This window comes from Saccopteryx leptura, chromosome 10, assembly GCF_036850995.1.
Source record: "Saccopteryx leptura isolate mSacLep1 chromosome 10, mSacLep1_pri_phased_curated, whole genome shotgun sequence".
NCBI lineage: Eukaryota > Metazoa > Chordata > Mammalia > Chiroptera > Emballonuridae > Saccopteryx > Saccopteryx leptura.
This window is the reverse complement of record NC_089512.1, coordinates 73435701-73454784: the sequence shown is the minus strand read 5'-3', so window position 1 is coordinate 73454784 and position 19084 is coordinate 73435701. Positions and strand designations below refer to the sequence as shown.

Sequence of the window (19084 nt, the reverse complement as noted above, 5' to 3'; positions counted from 1 at the left end):
GATTTCAATCTTCTTAAATTTATTGAGGCCACTTTTGTGCCCTAACATGTGGTCTATTCTAGAGAATGTATCATGAGCACTTGAAAAGAATGTATATTCTGCTGCTTTAGGGTAAAATGTTCTGAAGATATCTATTAAATCGAGTTGATCTAGTATGTCCTTTAAATCTGCTGTTTCTTTGTTAATTTTTCTTCTTGAGGATCTATCTAGTGATGTTAGTGGGGTATTGAAATCCCCTACTATTATAGTATTGCTGCTGATCTCTCCCTTTTAATCCATCAAAGTCTGCTTTATATATGTAGGTGCTTCTATATTAGGTGCGTAGATATTTATAATGGTTATATCTTCCTCTTGGATTGCTCCCTTTATCATTATGTAGTAACCTTCTTTATCTCTTACTGTAGCCTTTGTTGTAAAGTCCATTTTTTCTGATATAAGTATTGCTACCCCAGCTTTTTTTTATTTCCATTTGCATGAAATATTTTTTTCCATCCTTTTATCTTCAGTCTATGTGCATCTTTTGTTTTAAGGTGTGTCTCTTGTAGACAGCATATGTATGGGTCCTGTTTTCTTATCCACGCAACTACTCTATGTCTTTTGATCGGATCATTTACATTTAAGGTTATTATTGATATGTAATTATTTACTTCCATTTTATTCTTTAAAACTGTATTCCTCTTTTGCTATATATTTTTTCTCCTTTGATCTGTTTACAAAGGGCCCCTTAGTATTTCTTGTAGCCTTGGTTTGGTTGTAGTGAATTTCTTCAGTTTTTCTTGGTCTGTAAAGCTTTTTATTTCTCCTTCAATTTTAAATGATAGCCTTGCTGGATAAAGTAGTCTTGGTTGTAGGCTCTTGTTCTGCATTACTTTGAATATTTTTTGCCATTCCCTTCTGGCTTTAAGTGTTTCTGTTGAGAAGTTGAAAGTCATCCTTATGGGGGCTCCTTTGTAGGAGATAGTCTTTTTTTCTCTGGCAGCTTTTAATATTTTCTCTTTATCACATAGCTTTGGTATTTTAATTATGATGTGTCTTGTTGATTTCTTTTGGTTTCTCCTTAATGGAGTACTCTGTGCTTCTTGAACATGTGAGATGTTTTCCTGCTTTAATTTAAGGAAGTTTTCAGCTATGATGTGCTTGAACATAGTCTCTATCCCTTGTTCTTTCTCTTCTTCTTCAGGAACCCCTATGATGCAAATGTTATTTCTCTTCATGTTGTTACAGAGCTCTCTTAGAGTTTCCTCAGACTTTTTGAGTCTCTTTTCTTTTTTCTTCTCTGCTTCCATGCCTTTATTTATCTTGTTCCCTAACTTGCTGATTCGATTCTCAGCTTCATCCATCCTGCTTTTAGTTCCTTCCATTATGTTCTTCATTTCTGATATTGTATTTGTAATTTTGACTGATTCTTTTTTATTATTTCAATGTCCTTTTTTATATTTGCTATTTCTTTATTTAGGTGTTTGTAATGACCATCTATTATTATTCTAATATCTTTGAGCATCTTATCAATCATTATTTTAAACTCTGCATCTGGTAATTTGGTTATATCTGATTCATTCAGGTCCTTTTCTGGGGATTTCTCTTGATTCATTTGTGTTGCATTTCTCTGCCTTCTCATTTTCTCTCTGTAAAGGAAGGTGTTAGCCACTGGAGTCTACTGGGTGTGGCCTCTGTTTTCTATGTATGGTCTGTCTGCAGGCCCGCCACCCCCTCTGCTGTTGCTGCCTAGGCCATTTGGGTATGGGCATTGCTGGTGCCTGCCCACTGGGCCTGTTGCTGTGGTTTCCGCCTCTCCTTCATGGGAGTGGCTTTGATCACGTGCTTGGGTGTACAAGCCTTGTTGGCCTTGGCCTTTGCCCTGCCTTTATGGGTGGCTTTATGCTCTGCCCTGAGGGCAGTGGCAAGCACCTTTGCCCAGCTGCGGGTTTCCTCCTGTTTCTGGGCTTTTGCCCCATCCTTGCAGGAGGAGCCCGCTCATGGGACGGCTGCAAGCCTTGGCTCTACAGGCCAGGTGGGACTGTGTGCCCATGCTCAGTAGCAGGACTCTGCCTGTTCTGGGTTTTTGGCTCCACCCCCTACAGGAGGAGCTGGCTTTCAGGTCAAGCCACAAGCCTCAGTTTTGTGGACGGGGCAAGGCTGTGCTCCTGTGCCCTTGCTCAAGGGCGGGTCTCCACCCCTTCTGGGATTCCCATCCTTCCCCTGCAGGCTGGATTACAGATGGCCCGCAGCTGGGCTTGACTACTTTTGCACACCCCCTCTTCCCCAGCCAGGCAAGACTGAGCTCACACCTGGGCCCAGTGGTGGCCAGCTGGCTTCCACCCTTGCCGACAGAATTGCGCTTCCGCGTCCTGCTGCCACCCGCTCTCTGGCGAGCCCTCAGCTGTGTTGGTGGGGGTGCTGCATCTCAGACCCTAAGACAGACTACTGTAGTCCCGAAAGCTCCCTCCTTCTAAGTGACTCTACTCTGAGTGCCGCAGGAGAGCTTGTTTGGCTGGTGTCTTGCTTCCCTTTGCTGGTATTGCTGTTTCCAGGGGAAATATTCACTTCAGATTTGGGGAGTGACTTGTCCCAGGGGTTAGGGTGGCTGTCTCCCAAAATGTTTCTCCCTGTGCCTCCTAGATTACACTCTCTTCCTGCTATTCCAGTCCTCTCCTCTCTCCCTGTACCCCAGAGCCCTGGGTGAGTTATTGTGAGAAAGGTGTTCTGTGCAGTCCCTTTAAGAAGAATCCTGGGTCTGAGAAATCAGTCTCTTTTTCACAAACAGTATCCTGTCTTGTTTCCAGCTAAATACTGTCCATATACCTCTTCTAGGCTCTGGGGCTGCAGGCTGGGGCTTTGTTCCTGGGATTCAGGACCCTCCCCTCTCTGCTAAACTCACTTCCCGCCACTCGAGTCTCTCCTGGCTGCCGTTCACTCCGGGGAGCTGGGCAGCCCTCTCCGCATTTCCGCTTTTCCTACCAGTCTCGGTGTGGCCTCTTCAGTGTTCCTTGGTTGAAGAGTCCTCTTAGTTTAGTCCAAAGTTGGTTTTTCCCGATGATAGTTCTTAAAATTAGTTTTTAATCCACTTTGGTTCTGGGAAGTGGAGGTTGTTACGTCCGCCTACTCCATCACCATCTTGTCTTCTCCTGTAATTGAGTTTTGATTCCTATTGGCCCTTTTGTGCATGGGGTTGACCCTCAAGCTGGCTGACTGAGGATCAGTCTCAACCATGGCATGTGAGCTGCTTTTCAAGTGCTGACCACATGAAAAAAATTTGCTTCAACAAGATCTGGTGCCTGTTGGGGTCTCCCCTTGGATATGCCACTTGTGAAGCTTACTGTATCTGCTATGGCATTGCCTGAAACTGGTCACTGGATGTGTTGTTTCTGGGTCTTGTGAGGGACTATGGTGCAGGCCAATGTCAGAAGCTGCCTATGACTGGCCCTGGGCCACCTGTTTAGATCTACAAATGATCCATAGTTTGTGGCTGCCTTTGCTGGGCTTGGGTGTGTGCGAGAAGGACCACACTGCACACCAAGGCTGGCTTTTATTAGCACTGGGCCCAGGGGCAGGTTATCAAAAGTACCCAAGGCACCCTGAGGTACATTTCCACTTTCCTCTGCCTGCTGGTGGCCTGCTAGTCTCAGTCACTGAAATACTTTATTTCTCCATCTATAAGACACACCTTTTTTGGGGGAAAATTTGGGGTCTAAAAACTGGGTGCATCTTAAACAGTGATTGTAGATTTTCTTTTTTTTACTTTCATTTCCCATTTTTTCGTGCTTGTTGTCTTTGCACTCATTGTTTTGCGCTTGTTACAGTTATTCATCATCAGACGCAGATGAGGACAAGGTAATAGATGGGAGTTTTGACAGTAATGAGGAGTTGCATGAATTTTATGATGAATAAAACTTAAGTTCAATATTTATGTAATACATTTTTTTTTTCAAATTTTGGGCCTCAAAATTAAGGTGCATCTTATGCATGGAAAAATATATACTTGAGGAAGAGCAAGTGGGGTTCACCAGATTGATACAGATTCAAACTTGCTGCCAGTGCTAGGTCTGAAACTACTCAGAAAATTTGCCCAGGTATATCAAGTCTAACTCCACCCACTGTGTGCTTGTATACCTCTGTGTTGGAGCAGAGTATCAGAGTCATCAGGGTAAGACTAGCAGAGTTGATCAAGCTCAAACAGACTAAGATTTGGCCATGTGAAGGGAAGCTTCTACTTTAATCTGAGGTGGAAGGGAAAAATAGCACCTTATCTAGAGTCACACAATTCAGTTTGTCCTCAGTAGGGTGGGACCACTGGAAGTCAGGAGAATGGGGCTAGTGGATCGCCCATGAGGGGGAAGTGCCAATCAGGTTCATAGGAAAGTGGAGAGAATGGCCCCTGCTATGCAACTCAGTCATTGACACCCCCTGAGTCTTCCCAGACCTCCACACCCTAGTCAGTGGAGCTGACTCCTCAATAAGACATAAGCTCTGCGGAGGGAGTCCAGAATATGGTGCTATTGCTTTGCCCTAGGCTGATGCTGTATGAAGGGGAGTGCTCCACCCAAGGAAAAGGGTGTCTCTGGTATGGGAGAATGACTCAGCACAGGGATCCTGGATGCTATCTGGTTAGCTCTCTACCCAGAACCACAAACCACAGACTCTCTTGTCACAACTCTAGTCCTCTCCACCCTCCCTCCGCTGGAGCCCAGAGTAAGTGACTGTGAATAAAATTTTGTGCATTGGCCCTTTAAGAGGATGCTTGTCTCTGTAGTGAACTCCCATCTTTCTGTGGAAGGCAGAATTTCCAGTGATTTTCACAGCCAGATGTTATGTGGGTACCTTTTCTTAGCTCTGGTGTTCTGGGTTGGGGTGCCCAGCTTCAGGTTGAGACTCCACTCTTCTCAGGGGGAACCCCCTGCTGCTGCGATATTCCTCTGGAACCTCAGGAGTAGCCCATGGGAGTGGGGCCGGTCTTTTTCATGTCTCTGCCCTTCCTACTAGTCTCAATGTGGCTTATTGTGTAAATTCTTGGTTATAAGATTTCTCTTCAGCTACTTTTCAGTAGGTTATTCAGGATAATTATTCTATAAGTTAGTTGTAATTTTAGTTTGGTCCTGGGAGGAAATGAGTGTGGCTTCCACTGCCATCCTGAATTCTCTAGCTCCTTTTTTTTTCATGCCAGCCTCACAGATGCTCGGAGCACTGGCTCACTTGCCAGGACTGGAAACGGACCACTCCTGTACTTTTACACTGACATTCCCTGGAGAGCAGGAAAGCAGCCCTTTCCTCTCTAAAGTAGACCTGGATGTGGAGTCAAAGAGTTTAACCTTTTTCAAGTGTGATTAGCAGTATTTTAAGTCAATTCCTGGTATTAGGTGTATCTTAAATATGTAATTTTTTTTAAAATAAGGAAATGAGTAATTCCTTAGATTTGGACCAGGAAGAAAATTTGAAACTTTGCTAGTTGTTTTTTTTTAACCTTTTGGGGCAATAACTATAAAAGCCTTTATATAAATTTATTTTGAAAACCACCCATAACTCCATTAGTAACAATTTTTTCCCTTTTTACTTTAAAAGATCTTGTCTTCTTCTCAATAATATTTTAAAAAGTAAAATTGGGATAATGGTATATAGAATTTTTCAGAATGCATATTCTTACTAAAAATCTTGTGCTCTTCTTCCTATATATTTAATTTTTATATATTTTTATAAACTTGATCTTCAAATGTCACCTAATAATCCATAGAATTCTCTTTGAGAAACACTTTATAAAATCAAACCAGGAAAGGCCCTGGCTGGTTGGCTCAGTGGTAGAGCGTCGGCCTGGCGTGTAGAGGTCCCAGGTTCGATTCCCGGCCAGGGCACACAGGAGAAGCACCCATCTGCTTCTCCACCCCTCCCCCTCTCCTTCCTCTCTGTCTCTCTCTTCCCCTCCTGCAGCGAGGCTCCTTTGGAGCAAAGATGGCCCGGGCGCTGGGGATGGCTCCTCGGCCTCTGCCCTAGGCGCTAGAGTGGCTCTGGTCGCGACAGAGCGATTCCCCGGAGGGGCAGAGCATCGCCCCCTGGTGGGCAGAGCATTGCTCCCTGGTGGGCGTGCCGGGTGGATCCCGGTCGGGTGCATGCGGGAGTCTGTCTGACTGTCTCTCCCGTTTCCAGCTTCAGAAAAATACAAAAAAAAAAAAATCAAACCAGGAAATATATTATGTCATTAAGTAGAGATGGCTCCAGTAAGGAAGACTGAGTTCTGAGTCTCCCACTAATCAACTAAATTAGTATGAACAATACATAAGTAATTAATATTATTGCATTTATTGAGCACCTGTTACGTAGCAGTTACTTTGCTAAGGGCCTTCTCTGTATTATTTTTAATTAATCCTAGAATCCCATCAGCTGGCACTATTATTATTCCTATTTTGCAGATGAGGATACAAAGGTTAAGGAATGTTTACTATGTAAGCTCACATAATGAATATGTGAAGTTGAACTGCCCTATTTCCACTTGACCAGATTGAATTCCCACCTGTCTCCTCCAGCTATTGAAAATATGGTTTCCCTGTCAAGTTTCCCTAATGCCTGGCTAGTTTAGCACCACTCCCAGTATTAGCACCAACTACGACATTCGTCCCTCCTCTTCACCCTTCACACCTCTCCGTAAATGCCAGTTGCTCTTGGAAGTCCTTTGTACCCCATTATATATTCCCTTGGAACTTACATTTTTATTTAGAACATTTATGGGGATTAATTCTTTTTAAATTCTGAGTTCAATATCCATCTCCTCTGCTAGACTGAAGCTCCAAGACGCTGTCACATCTGTATCACACCCCACAGTCTGAATAATTGATTCATTAGTGATTTGCCCTTTCCAATTCTTCAACCATCAATATGGTCAGTTCCCATCAGTTCATTTCTAATTGTGTAGCTTTCAGCATGACAAAGAGGAAGGACAAGAGATGAATGAAACTGCTCAGCAAAATTGTAGGACTTCGGGTGAGTAATCTTGGGAAGGAAGGTGTTTTGAAAACCTCATCCAGTCTATGCTTCTTTTAGAACAAGAAGCCTGAACAATTTTGCCAAGAGAGTATGTGAATGGCTTGTAAAGGGTCAGGGGAGCTGTTGTACTCACAGGACTTCTTCAGCAACACGAAGCTTTCAGCTCACAGAACTATCACCAATCAAAAATGGCAGGTCTCAGCCATGGGGCTTAGCTTCTCCTGCCATGGGGAGTCAGGGTGGAAGAGGAGGGTAAGTGATTCCTAAGCAAAGCTTTACTTCAAAGTTCACAGTATACACGAGCACATGAGAGAAGCCGAGAGGTCCTACAGGAAAAAAAAAATCTCATTTTGCTCAGTTCCTCAGTTGATTTGGTCATGTTGGGCCATAGGATGCTGTCTTGGATTAGATTGTGGCAGAGACAGATTCTGAGATAAGAATTTAAGTACAAGCCCTTTAATTTGGAAGGAGAGTTTATAGAAAGCATCAGGAGAGAAAACAGGAAGTGAGATTGGAAAGGAAAAAAAAGCCAGTCTAGGACACATTATGAGCAGATTTACCTCTGTGGGCAACTGGGACTCAACAGTGCTGGAGCCAATGGCAAGAATATGCCACAGAAGAGTCCCATCTGAGGAATAAGGAAGCTGGGAATTTATTCACGAGCTCTCATCAATTGAGGGCTGCTTCTGGGTCACTACCTCCCTGGCACTTCCAGTCTGCCCTGCGTGGCATCAGGCAAAAAATAGCGTTTATGAGAGAGCACTCCTGTGGTCTTGCTCCAGGTGGTGAGTGCTGAGGGGAGGTGAATGAAATTACTCTATTTCCCCATGAATAAGATGCACATTTTTTCAAAAAATTTGGGGTCTAAAAACTGGCTGTGTCTTACACAGTGGTTGTAGATTTTTTACTCTCATTTTCCACTTTTTTGTGTTTGTTTTTGCGCTCATTGTTGAAGACAGTGATTCGTCATCAGACACAGATGAGGACAAGCTAATGGGTGGGAGTTTTGACAGTGATGAGGAGTTGTACGAATTTTATGATGAATAAAACTTGAGTTTAATAACTTTATGTAATACATTATTTTTCTAATTTTGGGCCCCCAAATTAAGGTGCATTTAATACATGGGAGTATCTTATACATGGGGAAATATGGTACAGTGTCTGATACACAGCTGTCCCTTCTACCTTTTTATTTTTTATTCAGGACACCTGGTAGAAGTAGTACTTGAGAAACAAAATTTGGAAAACAGAACACCCACGGCATTCAAGCAGTTTGATAAATTCTGACAAGCTATCACTGAGCTGTATATACAAAGCCAATGTTATGCTATAGCTGATAAAACTCCAAAGGGAATTCCCATAAATGCCACCAGATACCAAACATATAAATCTCAAGGCTCAGCAGAAATAGCCTTGGGAAATCATAACCATGGGATGCTACATCAAAGGACCTTCTCGGGACTCCAACTTAGAATCAGGTTCTAACTTGGTTTGTCTGTGAAAATAAAGCCATCTTTCCCACAGCCACGGGAACAGAGGATGGCATACCAACCCTATCCTGTGGATGCAGCAACAGGCTACATCCACAATAAGCTCGGCTGCTGTATAGAGACATAGGCATAGACGTAGTCAAAGACATAGAGGCTCATGATTCCACTCTTATGGAATAGGATAGTGTCACTAAGGCTCACTTCTTGTTTGAAGGAAGTCTCCTGACTCTACCCTATCTGACCTCACTGGTTGCCTCAACCCAGTCACTCCAGGCTGCCCCCAGGTCCTCTTCTGGACTGCCATTCAGTGACTCTAGACTGCAAAAGTTCCTAGTAGTGCAACTGCAAGGCTCAGCCAAGTGCGGCCCCTGAGGATGATGTTGGAGGGTCTGTCAAAGGAGTGCACTTAGCCTTGATAGTAAAAGGCTGATTCCTTACTTTCTTTATGCTCTGGCAATACGAGGGTCGGGAGAAAAAGAAGGACAGGACCTTTGGGGATAAGAACATCACAGCCGATGGCTCTGTCATCCAGCAGAGCATCATCTGGGAGCCTGGACAAGCCTCAATTCTATTTCACAATGGTTATTGGGCGCCTGGCAGAGGCTGAGAAGTGTGCTCCTACAGAAGCGAGTGAAGCTCGGGCCCTCCTCTCTTGGTGTGATCTTCTAGAGACTCACACTCCTAGGAATAGCAGCCAGAATGCAGTCAGTGTCAAAAGAGACATTTGAACAGAGAACTTCAGGAGAGTGGAGGGGGAAGAGAAATTAACGAGGGCACTTGCTTTCTCTGGCTTGATGATGGTTAATTGGATGGACCAAGTATGTGTGGAGCTACATGTTTCCTTTGTCACACCTGTGAGTGAGGCTGTTTCAGGCTCCGGAAGAGGCAGCACTATGTCGGGCAATGAAGCACTATTATCAGGAGACAGGGAAGTGAGCAAAACAGGAAGAGAGCTCACAAAGAGCTGACACAAAGGCCCCGGTCCCTTGGCAGATGGCAGCTCTGAGGGCTGGGTATTGGGATGTTCTCTGAGAAGAGCTTTCTCACTCCCTCATTTTCACTGCCTTCACCTTTTGTTTATTCCATTCCCTGTACATCTGGGTCTTTCTGTCAGGATCGTGCTTTCAAATGCCCCTCAACAGACACTGTTTGAGTGTGAAGATGAACTCTTAATACTTGCCTTGAGCAGATTTTTTCACTTCTGTGTGCTTCAGTTTCCTTATCTGTAACAGGTAGATATTAATAATACCTACCTTGTATGGAATTATTGAGGATTCAATGACTTACTACACATAAACAGGACAATGTTATTTCTATTGTTATGCTGGGGTGATTATATCTGGTCCCCTAAGTGTAGCCTAGGTAGCAGGCTTTTGTGGACAAACTGGCTACTTCCCAGTGTCTACTTAGTTGGAAGGCAGCTAGGGGTATTAGATGCAAGGGCTCCTGGGTGCTTAGAATCGCTGATTCCTTTCCTGTATATCATAGTATGATTCAAAATAACTTTTTACATTTTAAATGTTATAAAACAATGTAGCTTCATTCGAAATTATTTACAAAGAAAAGGTCTAACAGAAAGTAGGTGAAAATCACAGAGTAGAGAATGTATAATTTTTATCTATCTGCATCTTTCCCTTTGGGAACCACTCTCCAGATTGCATGGCAATTTTGTTCAATCTGTGCGCTCTGCATGGAGCTATCCCTGCAGCAGACCAGGCGGGGGGGCCAAGCCACTGACAGACTTCTGTTGGCGCTGCTGACAGATGCTTCTTTCTGAGACACGATTAATATGTTTGAAGCTTCTGATGGTGACAAATAGAAATGAAAGCAGATTCTGGCTTTCTGGATAGAAAGACAGAAGGACAGGATTGAGAGATACACAATGACTGTTTGGAGATCTGGGTCCAGTGGTACCTGAAACTACCTCTTCTATAGATGGGCCAAAATGTTATACAAGCCAATATGTTTCTTTTTATATTTTTATATTCTTTCACTTCAACTAGTTTCAGCTGAGATTCTGTTACTTATAAGTGAAATACTTTTGACCCACTATCCAGAAATGAGCCCATTTTCATTTGTGTATATATCCTTCCAGTCTTTTTTCCCCTTCTCATTCTCTCCGCATAGTTTTCTAAAAATGAAAGTGGGTCTTAATCTACAAATTTTAATACTTCTTTTCTTTCTAATCCTGTCCACATTTCCCTGCCTGTGGTCAGCATCTAAGTCTTTCTGAGAGCTGGTAGAGTAGCTTCTGCAGCCCTGGCCCTGCCCCTGTTGCCCTTTGGCTTCCGGGAAGGTATTTCAGAGGCCAGGGGCTAGCCCATGACAACTAGGACCTGGCAGTTTTTCCCACGCTCAGTTCTGTACTGCTGGGCTGCAGACCATCAGCTTCCATAGAGACTTGGGTCTTAGGTCAGCTTGGACTCCTGCCTGGTCTTTCAAAGCACTTTCTTTTTAAAGTCTCCAAACCCAGCACTTTCCATAAACATCTGCCATTTTTTATAAAGAGGAAAGAAATCCAAGGAGAACATACTGTATATTAACAATGTCTAGAAAAATGCAGCACAGATAATAGTTTCAGGAATCCACAGAGATGCACAGAATGTGTTTGACTGCCAAGTAACCATTTGATGTGTAATTGAAAATTAAGAATGCTATAATAACATAGTGGGAATTATATCTGTGATTCCCTCAGAAAATCTGAGGTGCTGTGGCCTTTGCTTTATAACTAGCACGAGGAGATAATAGAGGCTGAAGAACGTTTGCTAGCAACTATGGCGTTTGCTTGCTCTGCTTATAGCTCAAAAATAACAGCAAAGTTTGTTTTGCTAATTTCTCCTCTGGATTTGTGAATTATTTGTTTCATTATCTTTAAGATAAACTGGAAAGAAAAACCCAATGCAGGGGGAGTTTTTATAAGACAGAAGAGTCAAGTTGTCTTTGGATGAGGACATCACATTTAATTTAATAAAAACCAAGACAGACCAAGACCAGACTGGAAGCTGCAATGGAGGAATGTGTGTTTACAACAAGGGAAAAGCCACAGGTCAGAAAACAAGCATGAGCTTTGAAACCAAAGGGACGGTCATGCCGCTGCTACTCCTTATTCTGCTGGGTGATTCCAGGCAAGTCATGTCACCTTCCAGGATTCTAACTTCCCATCTCTACCTAACAGTGGTGATCATACCTGCTCTGCCTACCTCAGAGCCTATAAAAAAAACAAAGGAGATAATATGGTTTCAACTATTTATATTTTTAAAAATAAATACAAGTAATAAACTATAGCATAATTGCAATATTCAGATAACACTCTTTAGAATGTATAGGATGCTCATGCATCTAATGAATGGTGTGACTGTTATAATTCTTAACCTTCCTCCATCTCTGTCCATTACAGATCTCAGCTCTTGGTAGTGCAAAACCAGATTTCAGTTGAGAATCAGACAGTGAGAACAAAATCTTAGCTCTGGCTGTGTGATCTTGGGCACGTTAGCAATCTCTCTGGTCTTACATACATCCTCTGTGCAGTGGGGATGAGGCAACACATGCCTAGCTGCCGGAACCTTTCTGGGAGGTAGGAGATCTTCATGCTTTTGTTACAATAAGCAATAATACTCAAATATTATTTCAGTCCAATAGATTGATAGATGAGTACAGCACTGAATATAACATCATAAGAGTTGTTGTTTTTGGACCACTTTCTTTGCTTTAAGTGCCACTCTAAAACCTTCACAAGGTTTAGCACCTTTGAGAAAGTGTAAAGCTGAGCCTGCCCCTCAGTTTTATTTTACTCCACAAGTTAGTCTTATGACAAATAGCTGATACACTTGCTAGCGTGCTCTTTCCCACACCCACTGTGGACATTACTAGTCATGGTGCTCTTTCCTCTGAGCCTGGACATGACCAGTGGATCCTTCTATACAAATTCTCTTGCAGCCACTACTGGTCAATAGCAGCTAACATTCAATACCAGCTGACATGCAATGTCCTATCTATTAGCTACTCCTGCTACAACCTTCTGATGAACACCTTTGTCTTAATGGTGATAGTAAAAAAATAAGTAATAGTCAACTCTGCTTGCTGTGAGATAAATGCTCCTTTCAAAGACTGGTAACTCCCAGAAATGGAATGCATCTTAGATGTGATGGTTCAGAGGCCACAGCCCAACCGCTACTTGTAAAGAGAAAGATGACGCCATGTGAAGAGCTCCGGGCTCTCTGCCACCAAGCCAGTTGAGAAGCCACCATTTCCAAAGTCTTGATGTTGTTGTGATGGTCTATTGCTTCCCACAAGAGGAAAGCTGTACTCTATGCCGTGCCAGCAGCGAGGCCTAGAACCCGGCCTCCCCGGGAGGGGTTACGGTTCACTATCAGGCAGTGCGCACTCACAAGCAAAGGCCCGTGGAGCCTGGGAGTGCCCTGGGATCGTGACAGTGCACAACATTAGAGAGCAACAGGTCATTGCCCTGGTCCGCAGCCCATAAACCAAGCCTGGCTGTTTCCTTTCCTTGTGCCCCCAGCCCCTCACCATTTACCTTCCAGCTCATAGATAATGATGCTTTTCTTATTTTCCTTTCTAGGGAGAAGGATTTAAGGCTGCACGGACACACCCAAGGCCCTGTTAGTGAAAGTTCAGGAAGAGACCAGGACTTAGTTAGGAATGAGCCGAATCAAAATTAGAGTAAGAAGGGCAGGGGGAGGAAACGTTATGCTTTAAACATGCCTATTTCTAAAATAATAGAACTTGTAGACCTCACACATAGGACCCCAAATGTATTAAACACCAACATTTCCCCATCCTTGTCAGACCCAGCACAGAACCAGATTATAAAGGTCAAATCAACCTGAAGAGAAGGAAAATGCTACTCAGAGTGCATAAACAAAGCAGGGATGTGACAAGCTTGGATATGGAAATTAGAGGGGTGACACATAGGAGGAAAGGGAAACAAGTGACAGTCTAGAGCAGATCGCCTGCAGGAGGGAGGCAGGTTGGAAGGCATTAGTGTCATGTGCCATTATGAAGAATGGAAGCTGGATTTCTAAACACTGATAAGGGTAGTAGCTAAGAGTTTAGACTCCAAAGCCCAACTGTGAATACTGCATTTGAACTCACCTCCTGCTAGCTGTGTGGTCTTAGGCAAGTCACTTATATTCTCTAAGTCTCAAACTCTCCGTCTTTAAGTGGGGACATTAATAGCACACGTCTTATAGAATTCTGTTAGATAATTCATGCAAAGTGCTTAGCACAGAGTCTGGCACCCAAATAATTTAATACATGTGAGTCATCCCTATTATCTAAATATGTCCATAATAGATTGCTGAGAGTTTTAAAAGTTACATAATACTATTTATTAAATGATATACATATATATACTTGCTTACAAATAAAAAAATAAACACCAAAGTTTCAAAAACTGCTAACCATAAGTGACAGAATGATTTTTTTCTGCTTTACATATTTCTATATCATTTGGTATATATCTTTGTAATGACAATATTATTTTTATAATAAAATAAAGATAAAATTATAAAAAAGACAAATTATATGGCTTCTGACCATGAAACTGGGATATAATGTGATGTCTAAAGGACCAGAGTAAGCACATGTTGCCCCGCCAAGACCAGCCTGAATGACAAGAAAGAAAGACTACTTGGTAAAGAGAATGAAAAGAAGGATAGAAGCACTTGGTGATACAAAGTGGAACAAAATGTACAAGATGTGAAATGGCCACACTACACCTAGTATTTTTCATGCTGAGAGTAGATGTCTTCTGGCCCAGGCCGGTTGGCTCAGTGGTAGAGTGTCAGCCCAGCATGTGGAAGTCCCTGAGTTCAATTCCCTGTCAGGGCACACAGGAGAAGTGACCATCTGCTTCTCCACCCCTCCTCCCCTTTTCTATCTCTTCCCCTCCCACAGTCATGGCTCAAATGGTTTGAGTGAGTTGGTCCTGGGTGCTGAGGATTGCTCCATGGCCTCACCTCTGGTGCTAAAATAGCTTCGTTGCTGAGCCACAGTGCAGTAGCCCCAGAGGTGCAGAGCATCCCCCAGTAGGGGCTTCCCGGGTGAATCCTACTCAGGGCGCATGCGGGAGTCTCTCTCTCTGCCCTCCCTCCTCTCACTTAAAAAAAAAAGAATAGATATCTTCCACTTTCCACACTTTTACCAAATAAGTATTTCGTGTTGTCTTCCATCAAGATAAAGTTTATTCCTTTGTTCATGCCTGTGTCTGGACTCCATATCAGATGCTTGAAGTTTGAAAAAGTAGGAGTGCATCTTGAAGGGAAATGTCAGAGCTTTTTGCCAAGTGAAGATAGATTGATATGCCTGCCTTTGACTGAATTATTCTAAGCACTAGAAAATAATTGTTAAAAGTGTGAGCCTGCTGATTGGGCTGAGGTTTTTGACATTAGCAATTAATCCAAGAGCTGATTTTTTTTTTTTTTTTTACAGAGACAGAGAGAGTCAGAGAGAGGGATAGACAGGGACAGACAGGAATGGAGAGATGAGAAGCATCAATCATCAGTTTTTCATTGTGACACCTTAGTTGTTCATTGATTGCTTTCTCATATGTGCCTTGACTGTGGACCTTCAGCAGACCGAGTAACCCCTTGCTTGAGCCAGCCACCTCGGGTCCAAGCTGGTGAGCTTTTTTGCTCAAACCAGATGAGCTCACGCTCAAACTGGCGACCTCGGGGTCTTGAACCTGGGTCCTTGGCATCCGAGTCCGGTGCTCTATCCACTGCGCCACCGCCTGGTCAGGCCCAAGAGCTGATTTTAATTGAATGGAGAAGGAGTAAGGATTTTTTTGCATTATTCTCGTTGCAATAAGTATTCAAAGTATGATTTTTCAACCAACATTTGATGAGTGAAAATAACTTTCTGCTTTTCTAATGTTTGAAGAAGATGTTGACAAGGTATAAAGTATCTAAAAGCTTCTCCATTGTATTTCAGCTTCTGCCTGGTCAGTGGAGCCGTGAGTATAGTGCTTTTGACTAACTGGCTGGATGATCCACTTCCCACATGACTAATGCACACGGCTACTTGATGGTGCTGGCAGAGGCCAGTCCCTTCTCATGTGGGTCTTGCCACAGAGCTGCTTGTGCATCCTCCAGCATGGTGGTTGGATTCAGCCAAAACAACTTTTCCGTGGAATTAAGGCAGGAACTTTAATGCCTATTATGACAGCCTAAAAGTTACACATAAGCCACCCTTGATTCAATGTAAAGACAAATATACAAAGGACTAAATAAGAGGAGGTAAGGATTATTAGGGGCCATCTTAAAGTCTCACTATTATAGGCACCAACACATTCTGATGGTTTTTAGAGCCCACTGGGAATAATGTTGGATAGAGATGACACTCTTGGCAGAGGTTATCAAAGCCTGGGTTAAGTGTTGGATGTTTTTAATAAACACAAGGCCAGATTATGAGTCAGGGGATAGACAATTTGGCCTCAAAATTATATTTGTGCTCTATGTTGAACCCATTTTGTAGTTAGTTCTAAGCTTGAGACCCTCTGCCGAGGATCAAATGGAACATCAGTGAATGATTGATTTCTTCAGCAGAATATCTATGGAGTACCGACTGTGTGTCAGACCCAGTGCTAGGCCTGGAGACACTGCCTCTCTCTAACAGTGCCTGGCCCAGTGAGGACTGTAAATACTTCACCTGATTAGTGAATTATAATCTATTCCACAAGGAAAGTATCACAGGATGCCATGAGGACTAACATTAGCCAGTCTGTGTAAGGGATATTAAACTGAGAAATGATGAGCAGGAGATGTCCAGAGCTGTGGAAATGGGAGGGGGCGTGGTTTCAGGTAAAGGAACAGCATGTGCAGAGGCTGTGAAGTGTGAACACGATCATGTACTCTGAGTCCTGAGCTTCCAGCTTATACTTAGGAAGTTACTGATAACTGCAATTCACTTGACTCAGTGCTTAATTGGGAGAGAAATCTTTATCATTAACTATGAAATGATTTCTTCTTTCAGTACAGGACAAAGACATGCAAGTTGCTCCCCAGATACCCAGAGAAAGCATCAAGGCAAAGTTGTATAGTATGTCTTGGGATAAAAAAAACTTCTCTTACATCTCATAGAATAAGGAAAATATCTGAATTAGAATGGAAAATATAACTGAATCTTCTATTGCTAAAAGCTGTGGTTGCTTCCAGTACCTGAAAGTAAACTGAACAGTTCAAGAATTATGGTAAAGTGGGTATTAAATCTCATGACCATTGACATCATAGCTCTCAATTTACACAAGCAAATCATTCAAAGGGGATACTCTGCTATTTGAATGGATGACCAACTTTATGCTCTGAAATAACCTCAGATATAAAAATCATAAATGAACAAAAGCAAAACCATGTAATGGCCTCTTTAGGATAAAACTGGCAGTGTTTAACTAGAAATTACTGTCCCAGAAATGACATTCTGTGTTCTGCAACAAGGAGAGCATTTTGTGTCTTCTTCCCTCCCATTCAGTTACAACAATGAGTCACCACTCCCTGCAAAGCTAGACATGTAGATTCACCTCTTGTGCCAGAAAGGTAAGACACTAGTTGGCTGGGATTTAAAATGAGAAGGGTAAAAATGTTTAATTTACAGATTTAATTAAACATAAAAGCTTCCAGGGAAGAAAACATGTCCCCAGCCCCCAATAAAAGGGAGGCCGTTTAAAAATGCCTCTACTGATCTTCATTCCAAAGAGCCTACATACATTAGAGACTAATTTTTAATGATGAGTGTAAAGCATCAATGTGCCCCAAATCAGAAGGCTTATGTAATGAGGACTGGTAGAGACAAAATGCTTCAGTTTAGTCTGACCAAACCACGCCTCTGAAGGACACTTATTTAAACTTGCTTGTATAAAGGTTGTCTCTGTGCCCACCTGTCTTTGGCCTCCATGAGGCACAGGGAAGGTGAGGTAGTGGAAACTCAAGCTCAGAGGTTTTCTAAGTATATGGTGATTATGTACAATGTACTCCAGGCCCGAATTACTGCCTAAGACAACCCCTCTCCCCAGCCCTCTTCCCCCAAACCAGGTCTTTCCAGCCAAGAAACCTGATTCTTATTTTCATAATGCTTCAGGCATGCAGAGCAAAGAGCGACTCTTTGGGCTCTTAGAGTTTAGACAAGACCTTTCCATTTGAGCTGAAAATTTAGAGTTTCCCCTCTTTGTCTTTGTGAAACTGAGCAGTCAGAAAGAAAACAAGAGGGTAAACTTATCCTACATTTTCCAAAAATAAAGGAAAAGTGAATAATGAATGTAAGCACATACTTTAAAAAGTATACCTTTAAGAAGCAAATGTGGACATGTAGTTCAAGAAATCCATTGAGTTCTCTGGGCACGGATGGACTGCCTTATTCTCCTGTCTCTTTAGTGCCTGCATATTCAACTCTAATGATGTTTCAAGTCCTGAGGCCAAATTTTCTCAGTTTTAATGAAATGTGTTCAAACGTGACTCACATGGCTAAGGGGTGGTGGTAAGATGATGATACTCTGACTGCTGCCATGAGCTGAACAGAGGGGGATGTAAACCCCAAGTGAAGAAGAAGCACAGTTTTTGTAAGAACCAATGAATCTCTTTTCTAAGAACAAGAGAAACTGTAAGTGGGATATTTTTTAGTTTTAGTTTCTCTAAAGGGATTTTTCAGGGGCATGTCATTCTGCAGAAAATATTACCTAGATGAGATCTTTTTTAATTCTATGTTTTGTACTATTGATACTTAACAAATGTGCAGCCATATTCCAACAATGATAAGTCAAGTACATTCACTATTCCAGTATCTCTGCATTCAGGGTTGCCGTTTGGACACAGAGAGTCATAATGGCCAAAGGCTGGCACTTTAAAAGAGGTATTTGTGTTTGAGTCTGCTTATACAGTATATTTCTTTCATAGCAGCTGCAGAAAGATTCCTATTCTTTTTTTGACTTTCCTGTTAAATTTCTCTAATATCTTGGAGCTTCATTACCAGCTGTTCATCATTATTTTTACAGAGATTATTATGTATTTCTCAAATTCATTCCCAGAGAGAAGACTTTAGAACTAGAAAGACACTATGATTTTGTCATTCTCTCTGTTTAGCATGCCTCCCTTTATCAAAAAAGAATCCTCTTTAATTTGGGAAACATTCCTTCCTCAGATTTTGGTTCTAATGGAGGTTGCCAATAAGTTTAACCCACCTACCCATTTACAGGATAAGCATGTGACCAAGCTTAGCCAGTCATCATTCCCACCTGTGATTGGCCCCAGAGAGCCCCATGTGATCAATGTAAGCCAATGAGGGTCTTCCTGTTTGGAGTTGATAACAGAGGTGCCCCTGTGACTCTGGGAAGAAATGAGTCCAGAAGCTACCATCCAATCTGCTTCTTCTGTCCATGGGGGAAGCTGATTAAGGAAATGAGGCCAACACTCAGAGAGAGGTAGAACCAGGAGAGGGAGAGTATAAATTTTGAGGCCCATCTCTGACGTTGTGCATTCAGTTCTTCAAATATCAGAGCTACCCAAGATTCTTCCTGGTGGTGACCTTTCACTCCTCCGGCAGCTCAGGTTGGGTTTCTGTCACTTTCGGATGAAGGCCGGTCCTAATGGCATGAAAAAGCACCTTGCACAGTGCCC

At 42.6% G+C, this 19084-nt stretch overlaps 1 long non-coding RNA gene across 1 annotated transcript in view; it reads left to right on the top strand.

Moving 5' to 3' along the window:
- LOC136381923 (uncharacterized) overlaps window positions 1-13804 on the top strand; it is a 343049-nt gene extending 329245 nt beyond the window's left edge. Inside the window, exons 5-6 of the long non-coding RNA XR_010747174.1 lie at window positions 11336-11588; window positions 13043-13804. This is a non-coding gene — a long non-coding RNA (uncharacterized lncRNA). The remainder of the gene's footprint in view (window positions 1-11335; window positions 11589-13042) is intronic.
- The last annotated feature ends 5280 nt before the right edge of the window (window positions 13805-19084 follow it).